The sequence below is a fragment of the Balaenoptera musculus genome, chromosome 1 (assembly GCF_009873245.2).
Source record: "Balaenoptera musculus isolate JJ_BM4_2016_0621 chromosome 1, mBalMus1.pri.v3, whole genome shotgun sequence".
NCBI lineage: Eukaryota > Metazoa > Chordata > Mammalia > Artiodactyla > Balaenopteridae > Balaenoptera > Balaenoptera musculus.
In genome coordinates this window covers 159,411,782-159,429,014 of record NC_045785.1, presented here as the reverse complement: position 1 = coordinate 159,429,014, position 17,233 = coordinate 159,411,782, and the positions used below count along the sequence as shown (strand labels likewise).

General features: G+C 42.4%; 1 protein-coding gene across 2 annotated transcripts in view; it reads left to right on the top strand.

The window, feature by feature from the left end:
• The window catches only part of SMYD3 (SET and MYND domain containing 3), a 711,719-nt gene that overhangs the window by 337,068 nt on the left and 357,418 nt on the right, over window positions 1–17,233 (top strand). Inside the window, exon 1 of one of the 2 annotated variants that reach the window (XM_036829026.1) lies at window positions 10,765–10,783. The exons of the other annotated variant lie outside the window; for it this stretch is intronic. The gene's annotated coding sequence lies outside the window, so the exon portion shown is untranslated. Of the gene's footprint in view, window positions 1–10,764; window positions 10,784–17,233 lie in introns of those variants that run through there. 2 annotated transcript variants of the gene reach the window in all.

The window sequence follows — 17,233 nt, the reverse complement described above, 5'->3', positions numbered from 1 at the left end:
TTGTACAACGTTGTGAATGCACTAAATGCTACTGATTTGTTCATTTTAAAATGTTAATTTTTTGTAATGTGGATTTCACCTTAATAAAAAATTAAATGAAAATGACTCAGCTATCCCCCATCACCTGGCCTGCAGTTATTGCTGCTTTTATGGAGCACATGCTCACATGTTCTATGGCAGAGCAAGGCAGGCAAGCACTGTCACCAGCAACCATTATGTTGAGTACTTAACATGCGCAGGGCACAGTGATTGACATGGTTCCCAGGCTCTAGGATCCTACCATCTCCAAGAATTAACAGAGGGGCAGACAAATATGAAGACTCTGCGTTTATTGAGCTGACACTCGGTAAATAAAAGGCTTACATTTTGGGTAAGCAAAGAACTAATACGCCTTTTCACACAGTGAGAAGTAAGAAGGGAGTCACAGGGCTTCAAGCATGTTCAGACAGCGTGATGTTATCTTTCTTCTAATTAGGGTAGGTTTCAGTCATGCATACTGGGACAAATGATTCAGGTGAGAGAAATGCTCCTGAAAGAACCCTATGCACATCCGTACCTTTATCTTCCTGAGTGTGAAGGGAGCGGTAGCTTGTGCCCAGAGATCCTTCCTGTTCAGTGCAGGCCTTTGATGTTCTCAGGTGCTTTGCTAAGTTGGCCAGAAGCTTTAAATATACGCTGCATTCATCTCCACAGTATCCCTGAGGAGTTGAAAGAAAATAAATAGTACTTTTCTTAAAAAAAAAAAAAATAGAAGGACAACTGGGGACACAGCGAGGGGGAACCGCTTGCCTGAGGTTAGGTAACTGGGCTGCGCCTCGCGGTGCATGAACCTGGTCTCGCTGAATTCCTCACCTCTTCAGTTCAGATGTACGCGTGTGGATGTCCTCTTTGGTTACTGAACTTGTTGATTCGGCAATATCTACATTTCCAGATTTTTTACCCCACACTTGGAGTTATAAATGGAAATGTTTATTTAAAAATGTGCGAATCATTGTGTTACCCAAGTATTTCTGCCTAGTTGGACAGATTTTATATGTCCCTCTGTTAAGTAAATTTATTAATCAAACTATAACCCACCTTCTCCTCTCTCGAACTTCCCATTCACTGTTACCAATTGTTAAGTAACCTAACCTAAAGTACATGTTCCTATCTCTGGGGGCCTCTTACCTTTGCACTGAATCTTGCCTGAGAATTTACCTGGCCTTAGGCGTTAGGTAGGAGATTCTTTCAACTTTTAATTGTCTACTTCTGCTCCTCACCCCACCGTTGCTCCCATCAGCATCTTTCCTCCTCCTGTCCCTCAATTCCCAGGGGAAAGGATATCTCCTCCTCCTCCTCCTCCTCCTCCTCCTCCTTTCTAGAGTCCACTCTTTTATTCTTTCAAAGACCTCACTCCATCAAGTTATTCTCCATTATTTTCTCTTTTCAGCCTTTACATGTGGTTATTTTAGGAAGGGAGGAAGAGAGAAAGGAAGGAAGGGAGGGAAAAAGAAAAACTCCTCTGCCCCACCTCTTTCTCTACTTATCTTTGAATCAGTCTCTTCTTTCACAATCAAAACTGAAATTGTCTGCACTCTTAGCCTTCACTTCTCACTGGCTGACCTGCCCAGTGCAGTCTGGTGTTCAGGTCCGTTAATTCCATTGAAACTGCTCTAGTTGATGTCACCAGCAGTCTTCATGTTGCTCAATCCAGTGAGTACTGGGTCCTCTTTGTATTTAACTTTGTCACTGTGTGTGTGCTATGGATGGCTCCTTCTCGAAATGCTTTTTCCTGGTTTAAGAGACACCATACTCTCCCAGTTTACTTCCTACATCACCACCTTCCACGTTTGTGGGCTCCTTTCCACTCTTCCTTTGTTCTCTACACACTCTTTCTGGGCGACCTCATTAATTCGCATTTACTGTCCAAGTGTGACTGATCCCCAAAGTTCGCCCGTGTTTTAATTCCCTTTGTATACTCCCAGCAGGCAGCACAACAGACAGTCTTTTTTTTTAAATGGGAATTATTTATTTATTTATTTGTTTATTATTTTTGGCTGTGTTGGGTCTTCGTTTGTGTGCGAGGGCTTTCTCTAGTTGCGGCGAGCGGGGGCCACTCTTCATCGCGGTGCGCGGGCCTCTCACCGTCGCGGCCTCTCTTGTTGCGGAGCACAGGCTCCCGACGCGCAGGCTCAGTAGTTGTGGCTCATGGGCCTAGTTGCTCCGCGGCATGTGGGATCTTCCCAGACCAGGGCTCAAACCCGTGTCCCCTGCATTGGCAGGCGGATTCTCAACCACTGCGCCACCAGGAAAGCCCAGTCAGTCTTTTTTGAGTGAATGAATAGACTGATGGATAGATGTTTTCCTAATAGCACTGATTACTCTCCCAAAGATATTTATTGTTGTTGTTGCTGTTATTATTATTATTATTATTATTGCTAGTCACCATTTATAACAATGTAAACCTCATGTGAGCAGAGACATCGGCAGTCTTGTTCACTGCAAGGATGGTATGCTTGGCACGTGGTAGATGCTCATTCAGTACGAGCAAGTGAATGAGTGGGTCCCCCAGGAAGATCCTGGTTGTGGGAACAACTTCTCTGGGGGCCTGGCTTCCTCAGTTACTTTTTCCCATCTGTGTGCGTTCCTCATGGACACCACCGAGAACTGTGGTTACTGAACTCTTTTTTCATCCCAGTCCCACTTGTGCCGCCCCCGCCTATGTTAAGTAGAAAGTCAGACTGTTTTCTAAGAAACTTTCCTTCTCTTTCTCCCGCTCCCCCCCGCCCCCGACTTTTTTCACATGGAAAGAGGAAAGGATTAAGCATAAAGGGTTTGGCTTACTGGGGCCGGACATCATGGCACTTGAAAACGTCAGATTGTTACCTGAAAACTGGGTTCCCCTCTTGGTGGGTGTCAAGGCAAAAGACACAACCAAACCAAAGAGCAGGAGAAGGAAGGATTTACTACTTGCAGCAAGTAAGGAGAGCACCAGAGATCTTTCCCAAAGCAACGTCTCCCACAACAGCTAGATTGGGGAAGCTTTAAGCTAAGGGTATATGCATCGTCATGAAGGGGCTGAGCAGGGGAGAATTCAGCATTGAATTGGGGCAAAGGTTGCCAGAGTCCAAGCTTTAGTTGATTAAAGTCATTGAAGTTTAGAAACAATCATCATTCCTTGGGTTCTGACCAGTCTGGGGTCTCAGCATGTAGTTACCATTCTCCACCTGGGTGGGGGGCTTAGATCCTGCAGAGCTCAAGATAGGTATCAGATTGTTATGAACATCCCTTGAGGAGGAACTAGGACTCTGTTTTATTGCTGAACTACTGTTTCTTGACTGCTTTTCCTTTGTTCCTGTCTTCCCTCACTTCCCTTAAGACCATTCATTACCGAGACCTGTTCAAGGGCAAGCATGGTGACCAGGCTTAGATCACAAAATGGCTTAGGCCAAAAATGGCTTCTCTTCTGTCAAGAGAGCCATGCCTGATTCTCTTTCTCTGGGGACCTCCTACCATATCTGTTCACAAAATCTCTAAAATAGCCCCTCACCTCAAGAGAACAGCCTTATTTTTACACCATCCTCCTTCAAGCCCTTTTCAGAGGGACCTGTTGGGAAAAACCAGCTCAACACTGTGTGCACATTTAAACTTTGTGCTCTGAATTGACTCTGCCAGGGTGGGAGTAGAAGAGGAGGCCCCCCCAAGAGAACTTGAACTATATTAGGGAAAGTACCTTCTCTCCTGAGTATTCCTTTTATTTGGAGGATCTCTTCTTTAGATCTCTGAGTATTTGGTCTTCCATTCTTGGAGATTCTGACTTTCCTAGGACCTTCTGTGAGTACCCTCTACCCTGAGGTCCTGACGTGTGGCCGAAGGTGACTTCCCTGAGCCCGTCCCGGCCCTGCAGGGGGCACTCTCAGTCGGACACAGCGGGCCCGATAGCATCCAGGTGTCTGTCATAGGTCTTTTCTTTCCATCTCTCTGTCATTTTTTTTGTTGTTATAGTTGCACTTGTTCCTTTTATAAAGTGACAGCAGCTGAATTTATTTATCAAGATGCTTACGTGTTCCCTTTTAAAGGGTGTCTAAATTAATAAACATTGAGCAAAGGCAGCTAATCTGAATTTGTGTTTTTACTGAGAGCACTCTAATTAAATGCAGGCTTATAAAACATCAGCCAGACCCTTATGCCTCTTGGAAAATCTGATCTTTTTCCCAGTCTAGTAGGCTGAGACCTGATTGCCTTTATTTCCAAGCTCAGAGGGATATAGGTGAACAAAGATTAGAATGGCCTTGTGGTGAATATGCATAAGCCTATAAAATACAAGCATAAATTGGTTAAAGAGCAATAAAATTTTCTTCTATTTCATGAATGCTTAGCAGCATTATAAAGACATGAACATATTGTCATATTTCAGTGAGCTGCAGCCTTACCACTTGATATGCTTAATTATTTTCAAGGTCATTTCTTTTTATAAAATCAGGGCAAGCTGGAAAATGTCAAGCAGCCTATAAGTATAGAATGAACTCCTATTTTCATTGTCGTTTTATAGTCATATATAGTTGTGGTTTTGAATTTCTAACTTACAACCAGCCACTGAGTATAAAAGTCACAGTAATTTATAATATCAGGAACATGGCATCTATTATCTCACCAGCCATTAATGTTCCAAGCATCTTTTCAAATGAAAGAATGGCAAAAAAATAATTGATGTGTTCTGAGAGTATGAATATTTAAAGCATCAGGTTAACAATACAGATGAAGGTGATTAACTGTGCAATAGGTCGCTACAATAAGATAAATGTAATTGAGGCATCCAGCTGAAAGGATTATGTACTTAGCCCCTAAGCCATTTAGGATATATATAATATTAAGTAAGCTGCTGGCACCCTACCACTTCAGCTGAAAATAATTTTTCCTTGCATAAAGCAAATACTAGTAACATAAGATCTTCAACATGAATTGCAATTATAACACTTAAATAGGAAGTTGAAGCCCTTCACTGTGTAGGTATATGGTATAGTTCATATCCTTTTAGGGAATCCTGACATACTAGTAATCTCTACATCTGGAATAATTCTCACATGTTATTGTGCTTGAGCGTTTGAGGTGATTCATAGCTAGGCATCATAACTAAGAAATCTGATCTCAAGATTCAGATTTTTGCTGCCACCAGCTGTTAGGAAGTGCTGGTTATTTTGTAATGATGCCTGAAAATCATGGACTCCTCAGCCTTGTATAAATTTGAATACAGAGGTAACACAAACAAAATTCCAGATCCTTATAAGTAGGAGATAAGAATTTTAAATGATCCAACAGCATTCACACCATTCTATTAGTTTAAAAAGAATTAATGTGCCTGGAGTGGCAGTAGCATTCCGATCGGTTGGCTACAATCTTCAGAAATACTTCTGTCTATATAGGGCTTTAGCCCACGCTGTGTCTGAGGCAACTTGTGCCGTTACTTGTGCCAGGGTCTGACAGACTCCTTTTCCCAGAAACACCCCCAACCCCATATACTTATTCTCATTAGCCTAACCTAGTTCTGGAGGGTTCTCTTGGAGTAACTGAGGTAAGACTCTCCCTTCATTTAGGCAACTTGGAGATGCTGCCTCTTCAATTGATGGTCTTTTCAGTCTGGCGTTACTTCACTATTATGCTTGTTTTTCACTTTAGATACATTGCTCCTACAGATGCAGCCTGAACAGTTAGTCTTTCTCTGACAGATTCACCAAGGAAAAACTAATTTAGCTTAGCCAGCTGGATACGCTGCAGCTTGGTTCAGCCTCACTCACTTATACCGGGAGCTCTCGGCTCCAGCCACACTGTCCTCTTCTCTGTTCCCGAAACTTTCTAAGCTCCTCCAGGCTGCACACAGGCTTTTACCTCTGTAATAACCATCTTTCCACAGATGCACACAGACACTGTTGATGGCAAACTCCTACTTCGAAAGGAAACCTACCCTAATCCATATAACTGGCAAACCTCTCACCTCTTGACACAGACTAGATTAGGTTCCCCTACTAAGCTGTTAACACTCTTCATAATAACCTTGTTATTTTCGTCATAAAGCATTTAGCACAATTGTAATATTGTAGACATTTATTCATTGCTTTAATTCCATTGAGGTGGGATTAATGTCGGTTTTGTTCGCTAGTGTATTCCCAGAGCTTCCTGTGTGAAGCACATGATACACACTTGTTGAATGAAAGAATATTACCATTTCATAAATAGCATTCAGACTTTTGGTTTGAAGGCTGCTATTGGTTTAACTAGGGAACAGTAATACAAGGGTCTGGAGAGAGGCCAGAAGAGTCATAGCTATGTGTTGAAGGAAAACTCAGGATTTGGGAAGACATATTCCTGCCTGACAGCCATTTGAAATGTACTCTTCTAGGGCAGATCTGTATCTGATTATCTTTTTAGGCTTTGGAATGAAAGCTTTTAGGTCATACATTTATCATCAAGAATTTATTGAACAATTGCTATGTTGTAGGCACAGTACTAGGCTCTGGATACCACTATGGGGGAGGCATGGAAGTAAATTAATGACTTCAGGAGAGCGTGATGCGCTGGGATAGAGTAGCCTAAGGGTGATGGGGGGCGTTGGGGAGGGGAGGTGAAGGAGCCCACCTGAGTCAGATGTGGAGGCTGGGGGAGGCTTGCTGGAGGCAGCAATGCCTGAATTGGGTTTTGAAGTCCCCATAGAAGATAGTTTTGTGAAAGCAGGTGCAGCGTGGAAGAGCGGGAACAGCCTGTGTGTGTGAGGGTGGGAGAGCAGGTAACCTGGCACAGAGGAAACAGAAGGAGCTCAGTCTTCCTGGTGCTCAGGGGCGGGTGGAGAGCAGCAAAAGGTGAGGCCAGAGCATAGGCAGGGCTGCTCAGAAGCATTTTAATACACAGTTACATGAATTTGAGGTTTACAATGAAAGCCGTTGGGCCCAGAGAAGAAGAGGTCTCTGGAGGAAAACAGACCTTTTTAAGCACTACAGTGAAAACAGTCTGTCACGCTTGGCCACCAGGGTTCAACTACACCAGGTGCCCTGCCAGATGCATTTGCATTTGCAGAGGACTCTGCTTGGAGGTGCTGGGTGGAGGCACGGTGCCCGGGGGGAAGGAATGAGGTTCACCTAAAGCGATTGCTAGAACATGGGGCTTGTCTGATGTTATTGTCTTTTGGTCTCAGCGTGCAGGGCAGTAACATTCTGGGCGAGAGGTGTAAGCAAACAGCCCCTCTTCCGTGTGTCTCTGCCCTGGAGAAACCAGAGGAGCTCTGCCAGCCTCGTGCCCTTCTTTAAGACTCAGCATCTCCTTTTAATCTTTCCAGATTTTTAAATAATGGCTTGTCCTGGGTGTGATGTGATCTCTGTGCGTTTGCCCAGTGCCTGCCCACAGGATTCGCCTGCAGAATCCTCACCCTCTGCGGCCACTTCCCTCCTGTGGAAACGGGTGGTGCTGGAATCCTGCAAGGTGTAATGTGAGGTTGGACAACAGGTGGCTCCCTAGCTCCCTGCTCTCTCCATTTCCCTAGAACTCATTCTCCAATTCCTCGGGAAACTCAATTACCTTTATTTCATTATGCAGAGCAATTTAACTCTCAAACATCCTAGGCTCTGGGCCCACCTTTGCAAATCTAAAAGCTCATTAATGTTTCACAGCACTAAAGAGCTGGCAGGAGCTTTGAAATTTCACTCTTTTCTTTTTGCCTCCCTGGGTATCTTGGAGTGAAAAGGAGCAGTATAGAGATTTACTTTCCCAGTAATGTGAGTTTCGCACCCCTAAACCTCAATGTCAGAAAGAGATACAATCAGTTTTGATGTTTAAGAATTTTTTTTCTTCCCATACATATTAGATAGGTAAAGAATCACATGGAAATCTATCTAGAATTCCAAATAAATGAAAATATTAGAACAAATAAAGAAGTATTTCTCATAAATGTGAGTGACTAGGACAGTGGTAATAACCAGAATGGATTTGGAAGAATGAATTCTGTCAGTTCAGTGTATTCAGAGGCATAGTTAAAACAGGGAAATGAAGGCGGAGGAAGAGGACCGGGGTTATGAGCCTGAATTTAGGAGTTGCAGTTGTGTCTCCTCTCCTTTGTAACTTTGTGAATTGAAGTGAGTCACTTAACCTAAGAGTTTGCTTCCTTATTTGTAAAACAAAGGTGATACCCATCCCATGGGGTTGTGGGGAGACTTAAATGAGATGGTGTATGAAAAACACTTCTCTAGTTCACCACATCCAAGACCTGAGGGCCCTCAGTACCAGCGGCTCTCATCTCACTAACCGTGTTCCTGGGCTGTGCTCTGGTGTTCCCTACACTCCTACACACTGGTCTTCTATGTCACAAGCCAAGCCTGTGGTCATATCAGGGGCTTTGCACCTGCCACCGCCCTGTCTAGCAAGGCACAGCAGACACTGCTCCTCGCAGGCCAATACCCATTCATGCTTTCTTCTTACTAACAAAGTTCTAGGTTTGGGAGCTGCAAAAGGCCCAGGCCCGTTAAAGGCATGCAGCTTTCCAAGCTGCTTTGCAGTAGCTGTGGTACAGTGTTCAGAGCAGATGTAAGTTGAGGCTTATGGGCAGGGCTTCTGAGAAAGCTGTTATTTTCCCATATGAAGGGACTGACTAGGCTGGCTGGGCCTTTCACCCTTCACCCTTCTCCATTCTTCCCCACCAGGATGCTGATTTCCTGTGAAGTGGTAGAGTGGCCCTCTGGGTGAGCATAAGGAGGGAAGATACGCACCAGGGGTGGCAAAGGAAACATTAAAGGGAGCTTGGGTCTCCAATGGCAGGCCCAAGCTATGAGAAAAGGAACTGCCTCTTTGGGTAAACCATTTTGTTTTACTGTTGCAAGCAGCTGAACTTGATTGACTGTTGTATGTGTTCTTCCCCCACCACTTTTTTTTTTTTTTAATTGCTATGGCCAACTCCTTCCCATCATTTGGGATTCAGTTAAAAACGACCTCCACAAAGAGGCCTTCCCTGGTCCTCCCATGAATAGCACTTCCTTTCACATTCCTGTTACATCACTGTTTTATTATCATCACATTGTTAACATTATGTGGAATTATCTTGTTTCTTTACCTCTTGGTACTGTACACCTCACTTTCTGTAGAATTAAGCTGCATTAGAATAAAGACCTAGTGTATCTTATTCACTGCCCTGTCTGCATGAAGAACTGTGTCTGATACAAAGTAGACGCTAGTAAATATTTCTTAAATGAATATAAAATGTATTATGTGGATTAAAGAGCAACTTTTTTTTTTTTTTAAAGAAATTCACGTTCTTTTATTTATTTATTTATGACTGTGTTGAGTCTTCATTTCTGTGCGAGGGCTTTCTCTAGTTGCGGCAAGTGGGGGCCACTCTTCATCGCGGTGCGCGGGCCTCTCACCATCGCGGCCTCTCGTTGCGGAGCACAGGCTCCAGTCGCGCAGGCTCAGTAATTGTGGCTCACGGGCCCAGTTGCGCCGTGGCATGTGGGATCTTCCCAGACCAGGGCTCGAACCCGTGTCCCCTGCATTGACAGGCAGATTCTCAACCACTGCGCCACCAGGGAAGCCCAAAGAGCAACTTTTTTGATTTAGTCAGTTTGTTGGGAAGAGGAAAAATAAATTGAAGTAGAATGAATGGTATTGGACTGATTATATATCTATATATTTATATAGTCTGTGCTTGTGCGTATCTTTATGTACTTCAGATCAATAAATTGGGCACTTATTATGTGGTTTGGATTCTAAAGCGCCTTCTAGCTTTTCATATTTTTCAATACATAGTTTGTATACAAAAAGAAAATATAAAAATTTACACCTCACTCTACCTTTCCTGGGTATTTCTAAAAAACAAAAGTAAAACCAGTTTCCTCTTTTCACCACTGTATATTTGTTTATTCTAAAGTGTTTGCTCAAAGTGAAGTTTGAGATGTGTGGTGAACTTTGAAATAGAACTGCATTTCTGTCCCAGTAGAAAATGCTATTTCACATATATCTCAATGGTTTTGTGTCAGAAACATGCTATTTTGCATGTCAAGACACTCTTCTTCCCTTACTGTGCATTTCAAAGGATGGCAGTACAGAGAATGAAATTTTAGTGTCAGACGCATCAATTACAGACCAATGGAGCTATTTCATTTTTCACCAATGACAGAGAGAGAGAGAGCCAAGGGAATTATGAGTCTGTTTTTACCTTAAAGTCGCAGCATTCAGGAGAAGATGTCCTCACTTAGAAATCAGTCGTACCCTTGACTGTGAACCAGTGCAAGTATTAAATAATTCATTCTGAAACCTGCGCTTCCTGGGCCGGTGCTCCCTGGCCCTTTACTTATTTAGAAGTCTGTTTACCTCTCGGTTTACACCTGCAACTGTCCGTTCAATCTACCATGCATAACCAGTGGAGAAGAAGCCTATTAACCAGGATAATTTAAGCATCTGTTTCCTGCAGTCTTCAACTACTGGGATCTCATTGGCAATATGTCTCTTTTATAAAGCTCATCTTTTATATGAACCGTGGGTCCAGATCCTTAATGCAGTGGTTGGAAGCATTTGGTTCTGTGGCAACCGAGAAGTTAGAAGCCCTGTAATAGATGGCCTGATTTGCAGATTCTCAAAGCAGTTTCAGTAGGGATTGATAGAGTTGCTGATCTCTTGTGTGATTCAGCACGACAGCAGATTGTAGCGGAACACAAAAAAAAGGAAGCAAGACCTGTGAAAAGAAGACAAGCTTATTGTTGTGGCAGGAGACCGCAGCCCTTTGGGATGGGCTACCCAGATGACCCTGTAAGGCTAAAGAGGAGTCCAGGTATTCACGCAGGCCTTTCGCACGCAGCCAAGAACGAGATCAAAAGGAACCATTTGAAAGGGAATGCCTCTTACCGTCTCTTTCCTTGATGACGACACATGGTGTCTTAGTGGCTGAGAGCCCATCTTCGGAAAACATGAGTTCGCAAGAGAAGGAATGGCTGCTATTTCTTAAACCAGGCAGTATAGTGTCCTAGGGAGGAGCTTGGGCCCTGAGGCTAGAGGGCCACGTGTCTGCTCTTGAGCAAGTTATTGACTGTGCCTCAGTTTTCTCATCTGTGCACTGTGGCTAGCCAGAGCTTCCTGAGACATGCTTTACTGCCAAGGCCGAAGCACAAGCTGCAAACAGGCAAAAAAAGTGGAGTCCATAATGCCACGTGGGGGGACGGGGCAGGTGACACCTGTGCACTGTCACTGCAGGGGTGCCTGGGGCAGCTCTTGTCCTTTGTCTCGTACCATGTGACTCCTCAGCTTCGCTGATATAAGCCCTAAATAGAAATTCCCTGCTGTTCCAAACAGATGTAAGGCAGAGGTTTAAACTTTGCATGGTCTGCATGTGAACTTTTCATCCTTGCCCTCATCTTTCCTGTGACTCCTTTCTCCATGAAGGGTGCCCACCATGAATCAGTTACCCAAACCAGACACCTGAGTCATTCCAGGCTCCTTTGTGCCACCCACCTGCATCGTGCAATCAGCCACCAGTCTGGTGTGTTCTCTGCCTTTACCTACTAGCTAATTCCTGTTCAACCTTCAAATTCAGCTCAGACATGACCTCTGATAGGGAAGTGTTCTGGGGCTCTCCCTCTTCAGTCTGATTTCGGTGGCCCTTTTCTTCAAAACGCCTTGTGAATATTCTAGAAAACACTTCGAGCATTCTTCTGGAAGCATTATTTCCTCCGCTGGACTCTAAGCTCGTTGGGGCAGAGATTGGGCCTTATTTGACTTTATATTCCTAATTCTTGACACAGTACCTCATAGGCATTTAATGTTTATTGAAGGAATCAGAGAAATAGGTCTTTGTGAGTTAACCTGGGATCCTAACCATGATGTAGAACTTACCTTCATGGGAAAATAAAATAACTTAGGGTTACAAGCTTTAGAGTATTAGCAGATGGCATTCTAAAAGTTCCTTTGTTAAGTTTAGCATCTAAACTGTTTAAAAATTTTGATTCTGTGTGCTGGTGGATTGCCAGTCGCCCTCATCAACGACATCCAGTGGCAGGATTTTCACAGTCCTTTTCATGTTGTTGTTTTATTTCCTTTCACTTTTTTTGTTACCAATTCTTGGATTTCTGGGACCAAGGGTAAGGACTGTCTGAGGAAAGGGTCTTAGCTAAATTTACTTGAAATGATGAGCACACCTAAGGAAGTCTTTTTGCGCGTAGTAAACACATAATAGTCAAATTAAGTATTTGAAGTTAAGAGCCAAGGCAAACCTCCCAGAACTTAATATTAATTTAAAAAAAAATTCTCTACTCAGAACTGTCATAGCTGAGGATAGGTAAGATTCTTGCCATGTTGTAGTTTGGGTTCTACCTCTCCCGCTGACTCTGACAATCTTGAGGGCAGGAAGTGGATCTTATTCACTGTATTGCCAGCAGCTAGCGTAATGAATGTTTGGTGAGAGATGAATCAGTAAATGAATGATTATATTTCCTTCTCAGCTTTGATGAGAAATTATTTGATCAAGCTATTTGGTTCGATAACTTTTTTCTTTGTAGTGAAGGTAGGTTTTGATTACTGTAGAGAAGAGCTGGTTGATGGGCTCAAAGCTTTATATTTTTATTTAATCAAAACGTATAGAAACAGTGGATTATTCCTACTGGGTTGCTGTTTTGAATCAAGAAAATTATAGAATGAAAGGGATGAAGATTATCTGCTTTATGTTTTTTATTATCTTCAAAGAACTGGAATTTGCCATGGAGAAAAAGCTAAATATCAAGCAATAATCTTTTCCTTTTTAAAGTAATACCAGACTATTTGCAATAATAATAATAAAATAAATTTCTTAGTTCCTTTCACTCTCTTCATCAGATGCATGGTTTGTTTAGGGTAAAGGAGTTTGGGAATGAAGAAAACTAATTCATTAATTCATTTCACTGGTTAGTGTAATGTTCATTTTGTAGTAACTTCATTTCTTTAATACACTGTCATTGTCATAAATTAAGTAGGATGCCAGAGGTTGGAGGGATTGAGGAGAGATGAATGGAGAAAGCACAGAGGGTTTTTAGGGCAGTGAAAATACTCTGTATGATACTGTAATGATGGATACATGTCATTGTACATTTATCCAAACCCATAGAATGTACAACACCAAGAGTAATGGAAACTACAGACTTTGGGTGATTATGATGCTAATGTGGGTTCATCAGTTGTAACAAATGTACCACTCTGATGGGGGATGTTGATAATGGTGGAGGCTGTGCCTGTGTGTGTGTGGTGGGGATATATGGGAAATATCTGTACCTTCTCCTCAATTTTGCTGTTAACCTACAACTGCTCTAAAAGTATAAAGTCTAAAAAAGTTTAAAAAAATAAAGGAAGAGCTCTTTCTGTGTTGTAGTGCTTCTTGCAAAATGTTGTTAGGTACCATCCTATTGTTTTTAAAAGAAAGGAGAGAACATTGGGCCTGAGACTGTATTAAAAGAAAGATTAACTAGGAGGGGTACTGGCTTCAGCTTCCAAGATCATTGTAACACTACTGATAAAGCTATATGGCCTTGAAGTTTGTATTGGGCATCCTTCTGTGCTGTGAGCCAGGGTAAGGCTTTGAAGACTTAAGCCCTGGATCACTCACTATACCAGTAAACGTATTTCCCACCAGGAAAAAAACAAGAGCTGAATAGAGTAGCATCAGGCAGAACCTTGGTTCCTTGATATCTCACTTTGCCGACAAAGTCATTTACTGAATCACTTTTTAAGTTTTTACTGGCGGTGAAATGAGCAGAGATAGCACACTAAAGGCTTTGGAGCCACCAAGACTCTGATTATTTTCATTGATTCATTCAGTACTGTCTGGGTACTGTATTATATGCTTGGATATAGAGACAAAACCTTGCCGTTGTTTTGCCATTGTTCACTTTGCCAAGTGAACTTACAGTGTAGTGAAGCCACCAAAATGTACAAGAATGATTCAAGGGTGGGAGAGTAAGCAAAAAGTACAAACTTTAAAATCCTCTGACTTTGCATGTAAGAGGTCATTGGAAACCAAACCAAGATTAGATTGAGGGCTTAATGATGTCACGGTACATATTATAAAATATTGAAAATTTGGGTAACGGAGATAACAAGTGTAGAGATTTTTTTTTAGCAACTTGGCTATAAAGGGAGAAATAAAGTGTAGCTAGAGGTGAATGGAGTTGAGGAGGGCTTTGTTTTACCTTGTTTTAAGATGGAAGGCTCTGAGTAGGTTTGTAGGCTTAGGAGAAGTAGTCAGTGGAGAGAGAAAGAAACTAAGGGGTAGGAAGTAGAAGTTATAACTGCTGGAGCAGGAAGGAGGCAGGAAGGATAAAGTGCAGAACACGGGAGAATGGGTTGTCCGAGTAGGAGGAGGACTGTTTCTCTCAAAGGGGGAGAATTTAAAGGATGGGCACACATGCTGTTCATGGGGGCTGGGTAGGAAGTTGATAGCAGGTTGTAAAATTGGGAGCAAGGTTGTCATTTGAGAAAGAGCAGACACAGAGGATTGGGGCTTGAGCAGAGGGTTGAAGATTTGAGAGGACCTCTGAGGGAATGAATCTGGACCCTGTGATAGGATTCCGGGGTCACGTGCAAGTTATAAGGGTAAACCAGGCACCATCCATGTGTCGAAGCACCAATCCACAGAATTCCACGAGTCTCTCCATCACAGCTTAGCAACCAGGTGTTATAGCAAATAAAAATAGCAAACATTTATTGAGTGCTGACTTTGTGCCAGGCACCTTATGTGTAGTAACTCACTCAGTCCTCACAACGATGCTATAAAATAAGCTCCTGTTTTTACCATCCGCATTTTGCAGATGAGACTGGAAAGTTAAATACATTGCTCAATGTTCTACAGTTAATAAGTAGCAGAGCTGACATCCAAGTGCAGGCAGTGCTGTTCCGGAGCCTGCACTCGCTTGTGCTTTCCTGGCTTAGAGCAGAAAAGTGCACAGTGGACTACTCCGTGTTGCATTCTGCTGGGTAGATGAGACACAAATACAAAAAGCAAAGGAGTTGATGATGCTGTTGATAGAAGGGTTGAAGTTATGTGGAATTAAATGATGCCCCTTGGGGTCTGGGAGGGTGGGAAAGGGGGTGGAGCTGGAGTGGGTTTAGGAGTTTAGTGTCTTTGGAGAACAGAGTACCCAGGGGACCAGAGTGCAAGGGGAGTGGTTACATAATAGGAGGGGGGTCACAGTGGGTCTGGAGGGTGGGGTAAGGTTTTCATCCAAAATATACATTTGGAAGTTTACTTTTCCTGAGGTATTCTGTTTTCTTTAAAAAGTTTTGGCCACGTTAGGTGTTCTTGTGGGCACTATTTTTTTTTTTTTAATTTTTATTTATTTATTTTTTTATTTTTGGCTGTGTTGGGTCTTCGTTTCTGCGCGAGGGCTTTCTCTAGTTGCGGCAAGTGGGGGCCACTCTTCATCGCGGTGCGCGGGCCTCTCACTGTCGCGGCCTCTCTTCTTGCGGAGCACAGGCTCCAGACGCGCAGGCTCAGTAGTTGTGGCTCACGGACCTAGTTGCTCCACGGCATGTGGGATCCTCCCAGACCAGGGCTCGAACCCGCGTCCCCCGCATTAGCAGGCAGACTCTCAACCACTGCGCCACCAGGGAAGCCCATGGGCACTATTTTTGACTGATCAGTCGCTACACAATTTGCTACCAGTAGAAGTAGAGCTTAGTACTTGGGATATTTCAAATTCCATCCGAAAGACTTGGAACTGAGTATCAGCATTAATAGGGAGGAAATGTACTGGCACTAATACCACTCTGTTGGGAAATACAAACTGTAAGCAATAACATTGCTTCATGTGGTCTGTTGCACAGTGGACTGTGTGATGAGTTTATTAAAACTTTTTGGCCTTTAGATCCCCCAGAGTGAAATGCACTGGCTGACTTCTTCACCCACCCGTTATAGACAGGGAATCCCTAATGGGGACAGTGTATGAACACTGAACGGTGACTTACGTGGGTTGTAAGGGCATATCGATACCAAACAATACAGGCCAACATTTTTAAAAAGTCTTTTTACATATGAAGAGACTTGGCAGCCCTCAGACTCACTCCAAAGCAGCTGAGGGAATAGGAGAAAACTTTAAAACTGTTTTTCCGTGAGATTCAAGAGTACATTGCATCTATAGAGAAAGAGAAAACAGCTTTGAGTAAGGAACATTTAGGAGTTCGTTTGTTCTTTTACATGATCATAAAACTAATTACAAAATTTGATTATGCATTAGGCCAAAGAAAATCTCAATAACTACAGCACAAAAACCCCAGAAATTCATAGCAAAAATATGGCCCCCTCAAAATTTAACAGCTTGTTCATTTAAAAAATGCTTTCTACATAACTCAGAAAGAAATACAGCTTGGTTGGGAAGAGCAGAAGAAGAAAGGACATGTGTTCCTTGTTCTTTGTAGAAAATTGGATTTCAGATCATCCCAGGCAAGGTCAGCATGATCTGAGGTAGAATCATACCATTTCTTGATTTCCCGTAGTTAGGATAGGGCGGAGAAAGATGAACTATGATATGCACTAGTGATTCTCAAACTTTCCATCTCAGGATCCCTTTATACTCTTCAAAATTATTGAGGACCCCGAAGATACATTTTTATATGGGTTATATCTATCAATTTTTACCATGTTAGAATTTAAAACTGAGAAATTTAAAGTATTTATTAATTCATTTAAAATAATAAATCCATTAAATGTTAATAAAAATATTTTTATGGAAAATAACTTTTCAAAAACAAAAAATGAGTAAGAAAATTGACATTGTTTTATGGTTTTGCAAATCTCTTTAATGTCTGCCTTAGTAGACAACAGTTGAGTTCTTACATCTACCTACACATTCAGTCTCTCGTGATCTCCCATAACATGTGCCCTCTGGAAAACTCCTCTGTCCACTCACGAGATGATAAGTGTGAAGAAGGCAGATAGTATCTTAGTATTATTATGAAAATAGTGTTGACCTCTCAGATCCTCTGAAAGGGTCTTTGAGAGCTGCTTTGAGAACCACTGGTGTACATAGTAGGTATGTTTTCCAAATAAATCAATAAAAATCCTTGATGTGAGTTCCAGGGTAAGTCATCTTTTTGGTAATAGCATTCAAAGAATATAGCCTGAGCATCAAAATTAAACCTGCTTTCATTCAAAAGCCTTTATGGTAGAAGTATATCTAAGCAAATAAAATTGACATTCAGTTCTTTAGAATGAAATTACGTGGAATTAAATGAGAAAAAGCCTCACTCTGCTTAAATATAGTAA